This window comes from Venturia canescens, chromosome 2 (assembly GCF_019457755.1).
Source record: "Venturia canescens isolate UGA chromosome 2, ASM1945775v1, whole genome shotgun sequence".
NCBI lineage: Eukaryota > Metazoa > Arthropoda > Insecta > Hymenoptera > Ichneumonidae > Venturia > Venturia canescens.
Window position 1 is genome coordinate 26,561,579 of NC_057422.1, and position 17,718 is coordinate 26,579,296.

The 17,718-nt window shown below is 37.5% G+C and overlaps 1 protein-coding gene across 3 annotated transcripts in view; it reads right to left on the reverse strand.

Annotated features, from left to right (window-relative positions):
• The window catches only part of Ptp69D (Protein tyrosine phosphatase 69D), a 136,438-nt gene that overhangs the window by 74,338 nt on the left and 44,382 nt on the right, over window positions 1–17,718 (reverse strand). The window lies entirely within an intron of this gene.

A 17,718-nucleotide genomic window follows, 5' to 3' on the forward strand; every position in this document is an offset into this window, starting at 1 on the left:
TGAAAATCGGAATGGCTACAATGTACGCATTTGGAAAACGAAATCACAAGCTTCAGCGGACATCACAGTGTAACGTTGTTATTTTTAGATTAAATTATGTAAAAAAAATCATAACAACAATTCGAAATATAAATGAAATGATGTCAAAATTTGATTAAATTCTAATTAGTTCTTCCCACCCAAAAAGAATCACGAAAAATCAGTTTTAAACAGCCTTCTAATGTGGTTTCCCCCTAAATATTTTATGAAAAAGTAATCATCATGAGGTGGTGCCAATGACTTAACACTTTGAAGCATACATTTTTCCTTAGATGTGATCAGCTCAAAACTTCATATAGGTTGTCGGGATTGCCGATTACAAATCAGGGCTCAAAATTTGGAAATTAAATAAGGCGAAACATAAATGCATAAATCGTTTGATAAAAGCGAAAGTTGGAACTCGGGGGTTTTTAGGGTCGCTGATTACAATTGCACTAAAAATTTGGAAATTCAAGATGGCGCATCCAATGAGACTGGCCATTAAGGTAGGCAAAAAAATCGACTATTTGCTTCCTCACAGAGGAAGCTATGTGATGATGAATATTTTTTTTCCAGTTTTCAATGTCAATGTGCTCAACATGTCGCAAAACATCGAAAAATCATATATAGAAAAAATGACCGGGTGTGTGTGCGCGTGTGCGCGCGTGTGCGTGTGTGTGTGTGTGTGTGTGCGTGCGTGTGCGTGTGTGTGTGTGTGTGTGCGTGCGTGCGTGTGCGTGTGCGTGTGCGTGTGCGTGTGCGTGTGCGTGTGCGTGTGCGTGTGCGTGTGCGTGTGCGTGTGCGTGTGCGTGTGCGTGTGCGTGTGCGTGTGCGTGTGCGTGTGCGTGTGCGTGTGCGTGTGCGTGTGCGTGTGCGTGTGCGTGTGCGTGTGCGTGTGCGTGTGCGTGTGCGTGTGCGTGTGCGTGTGCGTGTGCGTGTGCGTGTGCGTGTGCGTGTGCGTGTGCGTGTGCGTGTGTGTGTGTGTGTGTGTGTGTGTGTGTGTGTGTGTGTGTGTGTGGCACTGCAAAATTCAAACGCTTATAACTCGAAAACGATTTGAGATACAGGGCTACCGTTTTGCACAGATGTCAATCTATATACGCTCTTCATTCTCTGATAATTTTGTCAGAATTTGTAAAAAAAATACGAATTCTACAACGTTTTGAAATTTTCATAAAAAGGGTGTCGACGCTCTAACTTCCGAAAATTTTAAGATTTATTACCATTTTTTTTTTTATAAATGTGTAGATCCATTGGATTTCCCCCAATTTCTCGGGACGGGTCTTTCGATTTTGCTCAAACTTGGGTACTTTAAAGTACCTTCAAAACTATCCCCAAATACCAAATTTCATCTCTCTAAGTGGTCAAGGTCACGAGAACGAGCCTTATAAATATCAAAAAGTGACCATTTTTTGCCTCTTTTTAAGATGACCCGCTGAAGCGCGCGTATAAGGGTTTATTAGCGCTGCTGCGCCCAAGGAAAGCTTATAACCACTCGCGTATACACCACTGCCAAATTGATAGTAAACAACTGTGAAACTGACAGCAAGACTCCGAATTTGAAAGCCCCAGCGACCAATCACAGTACGAATAAAGTGACAACAACGCCCCTCGTTGGTGACCAACTTCGGACGTTAGTCACCAACTTTTTTGAAGGGGATGGTTTCCAAAAACTTTACGTTCAAGTCAAATAATACTAGTTTCATTTCCTTTAGTATACCATCTAGATTATAAAAAAACGTGGTTCAGTCTTCCAGATCATGAGGCCTTTCATTGTTATCAGGTTAAATGAATTAAAAATTTCCATAAAATGACCATTTTCAAATTGATGCTACAGGCTTCTTTCTAGCTTAATTGACTTCTAATACGGCTCATTTTTTTCGTTCTTTATTCTTTCCAAGCGAGTCATGCCGAAAATTTGGATTGCGTGAAGAAGCCTAGAGAGATATCATTTCAAAGTTGGTCTTTTTCGAAATTTTACGAAAAATCGCTAACTTTGACCGTGCACCACGGATTTCTATCAACTCCAATGTTCACAAAAATGTAGGTGAGAGTAGTTCTTTTTTCAGATCATTAAAAAAAACTTTTTTCAATTGTGTTGAACCAGCTTTCAATTTTTATGAATTTCATTTTTGGACTTGGTTTAATCCTTTTTTTCATCATGTGAAACTTAATCATTTTTCAATCGTGTATAATACAGTTTGAATTGAGCTTATATGAAATATTAAAAGGTGCATTAATATCTCTTCATTTCTTTGTATGGTAAACAATATCCCAAAAGTAGTTCCCCTAGGGAAAAAAAGGTTGGGATAAGTACATTGATGGTCCCTTGTTTCCTGATCATATCATGAAAAGTGTAAAAAAAAATTCCATTAAAAAAATTATAAAACCAACTATAAATAATTTTAATAGAACAATTCGAAAAAAGTTTCACACAAAAAGTTCAGCACGAAACATGTTTACAATAATTTAATGAAAATCATAAAAAATAAGTAATTTTATTCAAATTATAAAATTCGAATAATAATAACGATTTTCTAAAAGAGCAAGTGTTTGAGAAATAACGTAGGAAAGATTTTGCCGGGTGGAAGGGGATAGCGACACGGGTAGGCGAAATCAATTGAGGCAACACACATGAGTTTCTTCACTAATACTATAACACGTATTTTATTCACAGCACCAAATAATAATGAAGATGAGTGCAAAATGTTCAGCGATTATGAATTTGTATGATGAGCGAATATATGAATCTATGAGCACCTTTGTTTCACGAGAGATTATATTAATGCACTCGTGAATGGCTCGAGTGGCCCGATGAGAAAGAAAGACACGTGGCGTCGGCGCTGCCACGAGGTGAGATGAGTGTTTCCCAAATGATGATGCACCTTTTTTAAAGCTTATGAAAATTGTCCCCGCGTGGATCAATCGCTAGATGAGTTCCCGTGAGTTTAATTACTTGTTTCACTCACTCACATGAGTGAAACAAGATGAGTGCAACGACAATGAGTGTGAATGTTGAAAGAACAGTACAGAGCGATGTGTTTAGCAACGCGAACTGGACGATAATGGCCGCTCCCAACCATTGTCCGGTACGACGCACGTGAGGCGGCGAGCCGTGCTCGTGAGCCCCTTAGCGTGCCTGAGAGCGTCCAGTAGGTGCTGCCGCGAGTGGCCAGTCCAAGAAGAGCGACTCGCCTGACGACGAGACGCATTCTCAAACAGCAAGTAATTTTCTACGAAAAAGTTCCGAGAAGTTTGTTTGTGAAACGAAAAATTTGATTTCGACAGTTTTATGAACATTTTTTTTTCTATCGATCCAACTTCGAAGGGTGATAGCACGAGAATGGTTGCTCCGAGCTGAATGTTCATAAGGACTTTTTTTGTGGGGGAATCGATTTTCTATAAAAATATATAATTATCGTTTTTGTACGATTTTTTTGTGAAGAGTTATGATGCAATGATCGGAGGTCTCAATAATTTCTTGGGTTATTCTTATGGAAAATCTTCAAACGCGAAGCGCCGTTCGAAAAAATTTTTTGGTGAGCTTTCCTTCTGAGATTCTTTTTTTTTCACCTTGAATCACCTTTTTCGGCTGAATGCAAAGTAAAAAAAAAATATCGTTTTTTTTCCGCACACCCTAGTGATGTCTGAATAACGCTCCACAACATGATATAGAGTCTGAAGTTCTTAATGTATTTTTCAGAATAGGTATAAAAAATTCTATTTGTAGTATAATTAATTATAATTATTAAGTCAGATTAATTCACGAGAAATAGGTTTTTATCACAGTTTGGGTGTGCGTGAGGGAAGCCATGTAACTTGAAGTTTGTTACTTGAAGAATGAAGAATTTTACTTGAAGAATGTTTTAAACCTGACATCACAAGCATGAATGATGTAAAAAACTAGAGACAAGTACATTTATGTTTTTTAAGCAGTCACCTGTAAAATTATGGAAATCAATGATTGTAAGACTTTTCATTCAAGAAAGAAAACGTTTTCAAATATATACAAAAGTTGCCAAGTACATCGGATTACGAACATGATTATGATTCCATTTTTCAAAAAATGTACTGCTGTTTATATGGTAAATATATGTTCGATTCTATACAACTGTACTTAAAACTTCGTAAAACAGTCTTAAAAAAAAATTAGAAACACTGCATCATTCATTTTTCAATGTCAAAGCACTCGCAGTTGTGTGATCTTCGGCAGGCTGTAAAAAGTGATGGAAGTTCGGGCTAAGAAATTCCTCGAAGCGGGTCTTTCTAAATATAAAGAACTACTCTCACCTACATTTTTGAGAACATTGGAGTTGATAGAAATCCGTGGTGCACGGTCAAAGTTAGCGATTTTTCGTAAAATTTCGAAAAAGACCAACTTTGAAACGATATCTCTCTAGGCTTCTTCACGTAATCTAAATTTTCGGCATGACTCGCTTGAAAGGTATAAAAAACGAAAAAAATGAGCCGTATTAGAAGTCAATTAAGCTAGAAAGAAGCCTGTAGCATCAATTTGAAAATGGTCATTTTATGGAAATTTTTAATTCATTTAACCTGATAACAATGAAAGGCCTCATGATCTGGAAGATCACGTACTAAACCACGTTTTTTTATAATCTAGATGGTATACTAAAGGAAATGGAACTAGTATTATATGACTTGAACGTAAAGTTTTTGGGAACCATCATCTTAAGGACGTTCACGAGTAAATCGATTTTCTATAGATTTTCTTAAAATTTAGATGACACTATTTATAGCTTCCTTAATGTACTTGCAAAATTTTGAAGACCATGCCCGTACCAAAGTGGAGATATTCGTTGTTGAAGTTGGGAAATTTAACATGCAAGGTATAAGCAAATCATGAGTTTGAGAGACATTCTAATTAATAGCAGTCACAATTTTCTATAGTATTTGATAAAAAAATGCATCATGATAGATATTGATATTAGGAATAAAATATAAAAAAAATAGAGATGCTCAGCCGTATCGTTCATACGTAGTGTTACGTCCAGAAGGGACGAACGTAATTGGGAAATTTACTTAGTTTTCGCTGCCACCAACCTACACAAAGTGTAGGATTTTTGAAATGTGAAATATTTAGTCGATATTTTGTTTGGTCTAAATGAAATTAAAATAATTGGATAATTATGGGAATAACCGAAATATTGCAATATTGAAGTGATTAAGTAATCGAAATAATTTAAGAGATAACGAAAGGGTGCCTATATGGTCCCGTACGGGCCCCGAAGCAGGAGATTGGGTCGCTCAAATAATTATTAACCGGGAAATCAGATTTATTGACATGGAAACAGAAGGTTTGACGAGAACAGAAATAGATGTGAAAAGTATGCGAAAAGGAAAGATACAAAAAGGTTTACATCACACGAACGGGAACAATTCTCCCGTTCCGCTCCGCACACAATAACTTGGTTTTATGAAGAATAACAAATTGAGAAATAAACTTAACAAAAGGGTGCACGCAAAAGTCTGCAAGACTCGGCAAAAGAACGTCCGTGAGGCAAGGAACAGTGTGTTGCTCACTTCGCGTTTGTTATCGAAGGTTAGGCTTACGGTCTCTATGCAGTTTCACCGATCTTTCAGGATTTACTAAACCGCCGCGAGTTGCTAACCTACGGAGTTATCCCGAGAGACGACCGAGTGTCTAAAGCGATCAAACGGAACTGATGTACAAAAATCCTCGCCACGGCGACGAGAGCTCGAAAGCGATCGTCGTGACGGGGTTTTCAGCATCTCAGCACTTTAGTCGTTCCCATGGATAGGTCCCTCGAACTCGCGATCAGGCGATGCTGATCGGGCGGATTCCGAGGGCTTCCGGCCAGCGGCGACACGAGGCAACGCACATAGGTCGCACTCAAGGACGCTCCGTTGCCAGGGTGCGTTACGTTTTGGCGCGACCGTTTTGGCGCGGCCGGTTTGGCGCGAGCCGTTTGGGCGCTGGAACGTTTGGGCGCGAGGACGTTTTGGCGCCACCGTTTGGGCGCGGGGACGTTTTGGCGCGAGGACGTTTTGGCGCGGGGACGTTTTGGCGCCGGGACGTTTTGGCGCGGGGACGTTTGGGCGCGGGGACGTTTTGGCGCCGGGACGTTTTGGCGCGAGGTAGTTTTGACGCGACCATTTGAGCGTGAGGACGATTGGGCGCAAGGATGTTTGGACGCGATCGTTTCAAGGCAAAGACGACGGCAAGAGTACGATTTCCGAGGCGCCAAGTTTTGACCATGCACTCTTCATATTTAGCCCAAAATAAGTTGTTTTTCAAGACTAAAAAAAATCGAAATTTTGACTTTAAGGGGGTGAAACGGGGGTTGAAAGTTGAAGCATCATTATTATGTGTATGCTCCCTATATGTAGATCCGTTTTTTTTTATCGAAAATGAGACTTGTCTCCAGTTGAATGAAAATCAAAACTGAACAAGATCAAAAAATTTAAGGGGGTAAAACGGGGGTTGAGAGTTAGTGATTATTATATTTGTAAATCCTAATTTCAACCACGCAACCATCACATTTGTCTTAAACTTAGTTAAGCACGATGATAATCTAACCAAGACTAAGGGGCGGGGGGGGAATAAGAATCAGAATTTGCGCACCATTATGATTTCTGTGGCCCTCTCATTAATTTTCAAAAATTTATAACGATTTCTTAGGGGGCTCCGCCCCCCGGGGGGCTCTGCCCCTACCCCCGCCGGGGGCTCCGCCCCCTGGACCCCCTTTGGTGTTCCACACACGTTGTCTACGTTGTTAGCATCGAAACAGATTGGGAGGGGGGGGGGGGGCGTTGTGCCACTTGACGGCCATATTGGCTTAACTGAAAACTTCGTTTCACAAGTACATGGGTTAGTTGAATATTGTGCAAACTAGGAAAAAAAAGGTTGGGACAAGTACATTGATGGTCCCTCGTTTGCTGATAATTCCATCCATAAAAAAAACTTTAAAAATATTTTCTGTTTAAATTGTCAAAAAAATGATTTTATAAAAAAAAATACAGAACAATTCGAAAAAATTTGCACAAATCTTGAAAAAAACATTATCTGTAAAAAAAACTAATCTGTATCTATTTTTTAAAGTGTCAAAAGAATCAAATAACAAGTAAAAAATAAAAAACCGAAAAATCGCGCTTGAAATCATTTTGGAAACCGATGCCTCATTCTTCTTATTTGATTCGAACAGCTAAATCAATTGAAAAAAATTCCATCTATTTTACGTGCAGCATTAAAATTTATTATATCAATTCGAGGCCAAGTATTTTCTAATGAATTGAAAAAAGTTACCACTTGAGTTACATGCAGCACTAAAATTTATGATATCAATCGAAGGACAAGTAGTTTATGAGTAATCTAAGAAGCTTTTAAATCCAAAAAAATCACATGCAAGCTAGTCATTTCTTACTCTATGGTGGCAAAGACTTATAAGAAAATCGATTCTTTTCAGACTTTCAGGAGCTTCTGATATTATTCACAATATTCGACGTCGATTGGATTGATACAAATTATGTTTAAATATGAGTTAAAAGTACTTGTCCGGCCCATCACTTTCCATTAAAATTGTTTATTCAAATAAAAATCAGGGCTTCTCTAGAACTGATCGAGCACAAATATTCATGCAGAGCGAATTTAGAGAGTTATCTTGAAGTAATATTCCCTTAATTGCACTAATTGAATAAGAGTGGAAACGAATTGTCCTGTACTATACAAGGGATGTTATTGTGCATCGATAAATAAAAAACATTTTGCACATTAAATATGTTCAAGCTTCCAAAAATAACTCCCCAGTTGGTATTGGAATGACGGCAATTTTTACTTCTCACTTTATCCAGCGAACGTACTTTTAACTCATATTTAAACATAATTTGTATCGATCCAATCGACGTCGAATATTGTGAATAATATCAGAAGCTCCTGAAAGTCTGAAAAGAATCGATTTTCTTATAAGTCTTTGCCACCATAGAGTAAGAAATGACTAGCTTGCATGTGATTTTTTTGGATTTAAAAGCTTCTTAGATTACTCATAAACTACTTGTCCTTCGATTGATATCATAAATTTTAGTGCTGCATGTAACTCAAGTGGTAACTTTTTTCAATTCATTAGAAAATACTTGGCCTCGAATTGATATAATAAATTTTAATGCTGCACGTAAAATAGATGGAATTTTTTTCAATTGATTTAGCTGTTTGAATCAAATAAGAAGAATGAGGCATCGGTTTCCAAAATGATTTCAAGCGCGATTTTTCGGTTTTTTATTTTTTACTTGTTATTTGATTCTTTTGACACTTTAAAAAATAGATACAGATTAGTTTTTTGTACAGATAATGTTTTTTCAAGATTTGTGCAAATTTTTTCGAATTGTTCTGTATTTTTTTTTATAAAATCATTTTTTTGACAATTTAAACAGAAAATATTTTTAAAGTTTTTTTTATGGATGGAATTATCAGCAAACGAGGGACCATCAATGTACTTGTCCCAACCTTTTTTTTCCTAGGGGAAGTTTATAGTTTGATATCACGTCTTTTTCTCAAAAGTTCCTTATTTATGTTCAGTTGACTATAGGATTTTAGTTTAAATTTCTATGAATTATTTATGATTTTCGTCTTATAACGTTGGTTTCTACGAAAAAAGACCTAATTTTCGTCCAAATTGTACTGAAAATATTTCGTCACAGGTCTGTCCTTGGACTTTGGCAATTTTTTTCTTCGTACTCTAATATGTTTTGACAATTAGGAACCAAAGAGCACGGTCGAAAGCGGGTTGGAGGCCGGGATATGATTTTCGGCTTATAACGTTGGTTTCCACGAAAAAAGACCTAAATTTCGTCGAAATTGTACTGGAAATATTTCGTCACAGATCTATTCTTGGACTTTGGCGATTTTTCCCCTTGTCTTCTAATATGTTTTGTCCATTGGGAACTCAAGAGCATGTAGCAATGCGTGTTGCGGGCTGAGATATGATTTCCGGCTTATAACGTTAGAAAAACGAAAGGAAAAGAGGAAAACAGATCAAATTCAAGACACAACAAATCCAACAGAATTGGCCATTTTTAAATGTCGCTTTTGCATTCGGAATCTAGACGTTTTCGTGTCATCCAAAACATGCCCCTGATGAAATATATTTCCAAAGTTTGCAAGTGGCCGCTGAGATCCAATTATCTACAGTTTGATAGTTGCAGATAAAAGGCACTCGGAAACATTTATTATGTCAGAACTTAAAGAAGCAAAAAAAACTGAGCGTACTTAATTCAACAGAGCAACGGAAATCAAAGACGTTTAAGGTACCTGCATTGGTTGTGGAGGAAAACAATTTCATTTCAGGATAATTTAGAAATAAATTTAGAAAATCAGAAATTTAGCATGGAATTTAGAAAAAGGAAAATTAAGTTAAATAATAAAGATGAAAACTTTTGTGATGAATTTTTGAAATTACATGTTACGTTGGAGTAAAAAATTAAAATGATTGGCACACATGCTGCGACACAAAAATATCAAAATTTGAAGGTATTCGCTCCATACCGCAGTAATACAAACTTCAATACTATTTGAAAAGAAACACTTTAAAACTTGCTGAATCAAGTTCCACTACATATTACCATAATTAAAGATAGGAAGTGATAATTAGCACATATATTTATCCACAGAAATTTTAAAGTTCGCAGCTATCTGCTGCAATTCAATGTATCTGCGCAATGAGTTTCGAAAACAGCAATTTCAAATCAAATTTCAAAGCATTAATGAGCAACTGAAGACGTTTCTAATGAATTTTTCACTTCATATTTATGTTGCAGTGAGAGTCAAAAAGTAAAATGAATGGCAAAGTATATAAATTTTATAGTTTGCAGATTTTTGCTGTATTTCAATGGTCCAAATCTATATAGTATTATAATGAAAAGTTGTTCAAAGTCATGATGTTACATTAAAATGACATAGCGCACATAACATTCAGAAATTCTGTAGGTTTCCATAATGTTGGCAGGCATTATACTCAATCGCATCCAAAACTGAGCAACTGTAGACATATCGTAATGAATGTTTTCACCAATAATTCCACATTTGCAGTTTGCGGAATAGGAATACTCAACATACACGTTATTTCATAAGTATTGTTGTCAAAATTTGTGTTTGCCTACCGCATTCCGAAGATTCAACTTTTCATACCATCAGCAAAAAAAACATCCAAAGACTTTTTGGAACAAGTTTCAAAATTTATTACTCGACAGACCAGGTGGAAAAAGTATAACTACACTTATATCAACACCAGAAACTGTTTTGAGAATCTGATATACAAAATGTGCGATTGATGATCATAGTCGGAAACCACTTGAATTACGTTACCACAATCAGCATGAAGAAATATTAGAAAATCATAGGACACATATTAGGAAACCAATTAATAATATGTATCCATCCGCTGCAAACCGATGGAGTCAAAACAAGGATCGGATAGAGCAGAGCCAAACTCAATAGGAAGCAAAATATGGGAATATTCAAAAATAATGATGACACAAGAAATAAATTAGAAAACATTTATTCGATTGGAGTTTCTCACATTATATATACTAACAGTTCTGGATGTTCTTGTTTTATTAAATATCAACCATAATATTTCAGATCGCAAAAAGAAAATTTGACGTTATAGGTTGACGAACATTTTTTCTTACAACTTCCAGACCTATTTTTGATAAACTGATTTGCCTTATTTATATTATTTACTAACTATGCGAACGTTTGTTACATTTGTCCCGCACTTCGTAACGTCAAACCCCGGCCGGTTCGTTACCACACAGCTATCAAAGGGAACTCGTATATATGACCTACATTATTACATATGATATGTTATCACACAACTGATGATATATTTACACTGGACAATATTCCACGAACTCTGGTTTAATTGAAAGATTATCTCAGTTGACATATTTCCAATCGAACGAAATAATGAAATCTTGAAAAGTTTCGTTGACATATGCATCGTGCATTTTTTTATATTTTTTAGCACACACAGATCATAGTCTACATTTACGCGGCCGCTTTTATACCGGTATAGTATACCACAAGTTTTAACAAAATAAATATTAACCACTTTTCACTAACCATTTTCATTTATTAATTAGAGTACGCCCACAACAGCACTTTGGGGATCATAACCTCACCTGTCATAATGACGTTCAGTATGAAAACAAGTCTCGGGTGGTTTCGGATGTGCGTATCGATGTATTGATATCACATAACCTATTTACAAATGATATAAATGATAAACTTATGTTCAGTCAAACGAATTAATGAAATCTTAAAAAGTTTCGTCGACATGCATTTCATTTTTATTTTATTCTTTTTTACACACGACAGATCACAGACTACATTTACGCGACTGCTTTTATACCGGTTTAGTTAAGCATTCCACAGGTTTTAGTACTATGCACTTCGTTAGATGACGAAAGTTTTTTTTATTTATCCCACACGCATTCCATAATGTCAAAACTCCGTTTGTTTATACGATGATCGAAAACTGGCACATGGTTTGTATATATATACGTGACCGTCGTTTTAAATGATTTTCTATATTCGCATTGTCAATAAATAAATTTTAAAAAATGTTTAACTGTGAAAAAATATGAGATCTATTGTAACATATACAGTGAATGAATTACGTTTTCTGTAATAATTCTGAATTTTGGAAATAAAAAAAAATGAGATCATTTTCTAACGTAGCCAAGTACAGTGAATGAATTAAGGTTCTTGTGGAATTCATTCGTGTACACTTTTAGCCCTAATCCCTCACTTATTCAGAAAAATTTTCCAGCAAACGTCACAGAGCAACAAAGGTTTCTCGACTGATTCTGCAATTATTAAGAGATCATCATCTGTTTTTATGCTAGCTCAGGTTATAAACTTAAAACACTTTACGCGTACAAGTGCATGCATTGTATCTATACGATGTACTGCACAAATTCATTTTCAACATTACACACAAGCTTGGCGTGCATGGTTTTCAATCGGAAGCTCGGGAAGAGACAATTGTTCAAATTTACTATGAAAACAATAATTAATTAGAATTGTATGAACGAGTGTGAAAAAAACCGATCCCCCAATAAAATAAGAGGGGCCCTGTTATATAATGATTTGGTAAACAATACAGATGGGTGAAATTTGTGGATAAAATTGAACAATTAAACGAACGGATAAAGAAATGAAATTAATCAATCCCTTTATATGCCTTTATCTTGTACGGATAGATACGGCCATTCTTTCATGCCCATACGCATTTTAATTTATCCACGCGTCACTTTCACTCGTTTGTCCGTACACTCTTTTTTTTACCAAATGGGCAGATGATTGGATGAATTACACAAGTATTGAAATGGATGAACAAAGAAGTAAGCTGTGTAAACATTGATTTGAGAAAAGAAAACGCGTTGAATACGAAATTTTTGGAGTAATGAATTTATCAGTCAAACTGGTCAAGAATAGATATTTTTCTTTCTGTACACAGCGCGAGATCTTACGTCGAACTACTCAATAAAATAGTTGGATGGAAAAGGGATGGCAAATTAAAAAACAATTACATGAGAGGATCATCAAGTTTTCTTCAAATATATGGACGGATGAGGCATTCCTTCGCCGAGCTTCCGATTGAAAACCATGCACGCCAAGCTTGTGTGTAATGTTGAAAATGAATTTGTGCAGTTCATCGTATAGATACAATGCATGCACTTGTACGCGTAAACTGTTTGAAGTTTATAACCCGTGCTAGCATAAAAACAGATGATGATCTCTTAATAATTGCAGAATCAGTCGAGAAACCTTTGTTGCTCTGTGACGTTTGCTGGAAAATTTTTCTGAATAAGTGAGGGATTAGGGCTAAAAGTGTACACGAATGAATTCCACAAGAACCTTAATTCATTCACTGTACTTGGCTACGTTAGAAAATGATCTCATTTTTTTTTATTTCCAAAATTCAGAATTATTACAGGAAACGTAATTCATTCACTGTATATGTTACAATAGATCTCATATTTTTTCACAGTTAAACATTTTTTAAAATTTATTTATTGACAATGCGAATATAGAAAATCATTTAAAACGACGGTCACGACCTTTTAATACTTGGCGTGCCTTTTTTACTATTTGAAGTTTTAATATTTACTGATTTCGCTTCTTTTTGCGAGACGTGACAACTATATAGGAATCGTCTTTCATTCACTATATTTGTCAACTTCAGAAAACGATCTCATTTTTTTTTCTATTTTGAAGTTTTTTATTGATAATACAAATATAGAAAATTATTGGAAACTACGGTCGCGACCTTTTAATAATTGGCGTTCTTTTTTTACTTTGTCAATTATTTTTTTTTCTAATTTAGCTTATTTTTTAGAGCCGTGACAATATTTACTTAAGAAAAAAAATACATTCCTCGTCTTCGACGAAAATTTTTAAAACGATTTGTTTCAAGTTGAGTACTTTTCTCTATGTGGCAAAAGCAATCGACACAGCCAATTTTTCTATGTAGACGGACGAAAACTGTGCTTTTATGTTCATGTGAGTTGAAACCTTTTACAAGCAATAATGGTGACGATTTTGATTATCCATTCAGCAAATCGAATTTTCCAATGAAAGATTGGGAAATTCCTATGCAATGGGATGATATTTTCATTTTCTATTCCTTTTTTTGAAAAGCTCCACTTGTTTACTTGGAAAAATGATTTTTGAAACTATCTTCTTTTCATTCATGGATTCCATGTTGACATGGACACTGTCAATGGTTTGCAATGTCCAAGGAGATGTTTCCATGGTATTCAATGTCTAAGACCACAGCTTTATGGTTATTGGTGTCCAGTGATATTTTTTCATGGTCTTCTGTAACGTCTGAACCTGCCTCGTCAATGCAAACTATTAAATCGCAGATCTAGATATCGATAACTATGAGGAAATATATCGTAAACCATTGCACCGTTTACCTAAATATCGGGAAATATAAAATTGTCGAATATATATTGAAAAATACGAAGGCATCCACCTAGACATCGAAAACCCCATAGTCGCCAAACTAGACATCGAAAACTATAGAGCCGACGACCTAGATATCGAAAACCTTAGAAAAACTCACCACACTATCGGAAACTATGAAGCCATTGACTTTCATATCGGGAACCATGGACAAATTCACCTTAACATCGGAAACGATGGAGCTATCGACCGGGATAGTGAAAACTATGCAGTCGTCAACCTAGTCCACGAAAACAATGGGAAAACATACCTGGACATTGAAAACTACGGAGCCGTTGATCTAGACCTCGAAAAGCATAAAAAAACATACCAGGACGACGAAAGCCATGGAGAAATATACCTAGCCATCGAAAACCATGGAGCTGTCGACGTAGACATCGAAAACAATGGAACCGTCGACCTAGACCATGAAAACCATGGAGAACCATAACCAAACATCGAAAACTATGGAATTGTTGACCTAGCATCAAAAGCCATGACGGAATATACCTGGACCACGAAAACCATGAAGGAACATACGTAGACATTTAAAACTATGAAGAAATATACCTGGACATCCAAAACCATGGAGGAATATACCTAGACATTGAAAAATATGTAGACACATACCTAGACATCGAAAAGTATGGAGTCATCGACCTAGATCACGGAAATGATGAAGAAATATACCTAGAGAACAAAAACTATGGAAACTCAGACCTAGCCATCGAAAACTGTGGAACCATCAACTTGGACCACGAAAACCATGGAGAAACATACCCAGACATCGAAAAACATGCAGGAATATACCGGAACCACGAAAACCATGATGAAACATGCCTAGACATTGAAAACCATGGAGGAATATACCTGGACGACGAAAAACATGGAGGAATATACCTGGACCACGAAAACCATGTTCCTTCATGGTTTTCGTGGTCCAGGTATATTCCTCCATGTTTTCATCCTTGGTCCTTCATACTTGGTCATTGAAAACTGTGGAGCCGTCGACCTCGACTGCGAAAGCCATGAAGAAACATACCTAGACCACGAAAACCATGGAGGAATCTACCTAGACCACGAAAACCATGGAGAAACATATCCATACATCGAAAACCATGGAGGAATATACCTGGACCACGAAAACCATGAAGGAACATGTCCAGACATTCAAAACCATGAAGGAATATACCTAGACATCAAAACCCATGGAGGAATTATCCTAGACCACGAAAACCATGGAGAAGCATACTTGGACATCGAAAACTGTGGCAACGTCGACCTCGACCGCGAAAACCATGAAGAAACATGCCTAGACATTGAAAACCATGCAGGAATATACCTAGACATCGAAACCCATGGAGGAATTATCCTCGACCACGAAAACCCGAAAGTAACATACCTGGACATCGAAAACAGTGGAGCCATCGACCTCGACTACGAACACCATGAAGAAACATACCTAGACCACGAAAACCATGGAGGAATCTACCTACACCGAGACAACCATGGAGGAATATACCTGGACCACGAAAACCATGAAGGAACACGTCTAGACATTGAAAACCATGAAGGAATATACCTAGACATCAAAACCCATGGAGAAATTATCCTAGACCACGAAAATCATGGAGAAACATACCTAGACATCGAAAACTGTGGAACGGTCGACCTCGACCGCGAAAACCATGAAGAGACATACTTAGACCACGAAAACCATGGAGAAATATACCTTAGACATCAAGCACTATGGAGAAATACACCTGGACATTAAAAACAATGGTGAAATACACCTGCACATCAGAAACCATAGAGGAATATACCTAGACATCGAAAACCATAGAGGAATTATCCGAGACCACGAAAACCATGGAGGAATATATCTGGACATCGAAACCTGTGGAGCCGTCAACCTCGATCGCGAAAACCATGGAGGAATATATCTGGACATAAAAAACTATGGGGTCGTCCACCTAGAAATCGAAATTCACGATAGAATGTACCTAAACCTAGTCCTCCAAAACCCATGATCTATCGCCTTAGACATCCTCGAAAAATCCAGCGGCGTCGACCAGAATTTTATATTTTTTTATTTTTATTATTTATTATTTAATGTTATTCGTATTATTCAATTTTTTTGTTTCATTATATTATTATCATTTTATATTATATTATATTATATATTAATTATAATAAAATATTTATCATAATAATATACATATTTTATGCGCAAACCAGGAGCTGGTATTGCCCCCGCTGTGCGCCCATTCTCTATCTGTCTCGCTCGGCGACGCAGAAAGAGAGGGGGTAGCCGCGTTCAGCGTAGTGCGTGACGTAGAGTGTGACAAAAGTAAGAAATCGTGCAAAGGACGTAAGTCCAAATGTAAACAAGCGTAACTTACGCCCCTCTGTCTCTAAGAAAATGAAAATCCCGAAATGATGGATTTTAAATCACTAACGTTACATATCTCAGGATCTACTGGACGGATTTACTTGCAACAAAGACCAATGGAAAGAGAAAAATCGAAAAAAAATCGTCACAAATTTTCAAGTTCTTTTATGAAATGGTTTATTTGTGAGAGCCATTTGAAAATTCTGTGACGTCATAAAACCGGCATATTCGCGTATATAAGAGTAGCGGCAGGGCTCGCGCTGGCTTTTCTTTTGCGCTGCAGTTTTTCCTTTTAATACTTGGCGTCGAGCCGCTACCGCGTCTCTTGATATATAATATAATATTCACGGAGTCTGAGCGCGGTCGGGGTAAGACTCAAAAGTTAGAAGGCCTAAAATGGCGAACAGGCATTCTGTATAACGCATATATAGATATACAGAATGCCTGTTCGCTATTTTAGGCCTTCTAACACTTGAGCCTCACCCGCGGTCGGCCTAGCAGCTGGAGGAGCCGACATCGTTGAGCCAATCAGAATGCGTAGAGGCAACAACTCTACTACCACTAACTACGTCAAAACGCGTATACGTATACGTCGAACTCGTGATGTGTCAGTAACTTTTGCATAATCTTGAGCCCGTGCAAAGTTTTTTCTCAGCAATTACGCCACCGATCGTGTTGATTTTGGGCGCAATCTAAAGAGAATTTCTTAATCAGCTGAAAGTTCGATTTTCAAAGCCTCAGATGACTCATAACTTCGGTAATTCAAAAAAATCACTTGCCAATTTTACCCCCACCACGGCGAATCGTTTTATTCAGAGAAAGTATACTCGGCGAGAGCCTCGGGCCAGCAGACGACAGGGCTGTCAATGTACTTGTCCCGAGACTCTACCGAGTCTCTTGATGTGCAATATATGAAAGGGGTTCAAGTTAGATTTCGCGAGAAGGCTCGGAAATATTGCCAAAAAAACATGCAGACGCACATGGTGGGTGGGAAATAGTGGGGTGGGTGCGGAGCATCTCGGATGGCGGGTGGGAAATAGTGGGGTGGGTGCGGGACATCTCGGATGGTGGGTGGGAAATAGTGAGGTGGGTTCGGGGCACCTTGGATGGTGGGTGGGACATAGTGGGGTGGCCACAGGACCCGCAAGGGGCGGTGTCTGGGTTGGAGGGGCAAGATACCCCACAATATGATGGGGTTCCCCACCATGGAAGGCACCCCCCCCCCGCCGGTATGTGCACTCCTCGGACCCCTCGCGCCGGCTACAGCGACCCATCATGATACCTGCAGCAACCCCAAACTTGCCCCAACGGACATACTCCT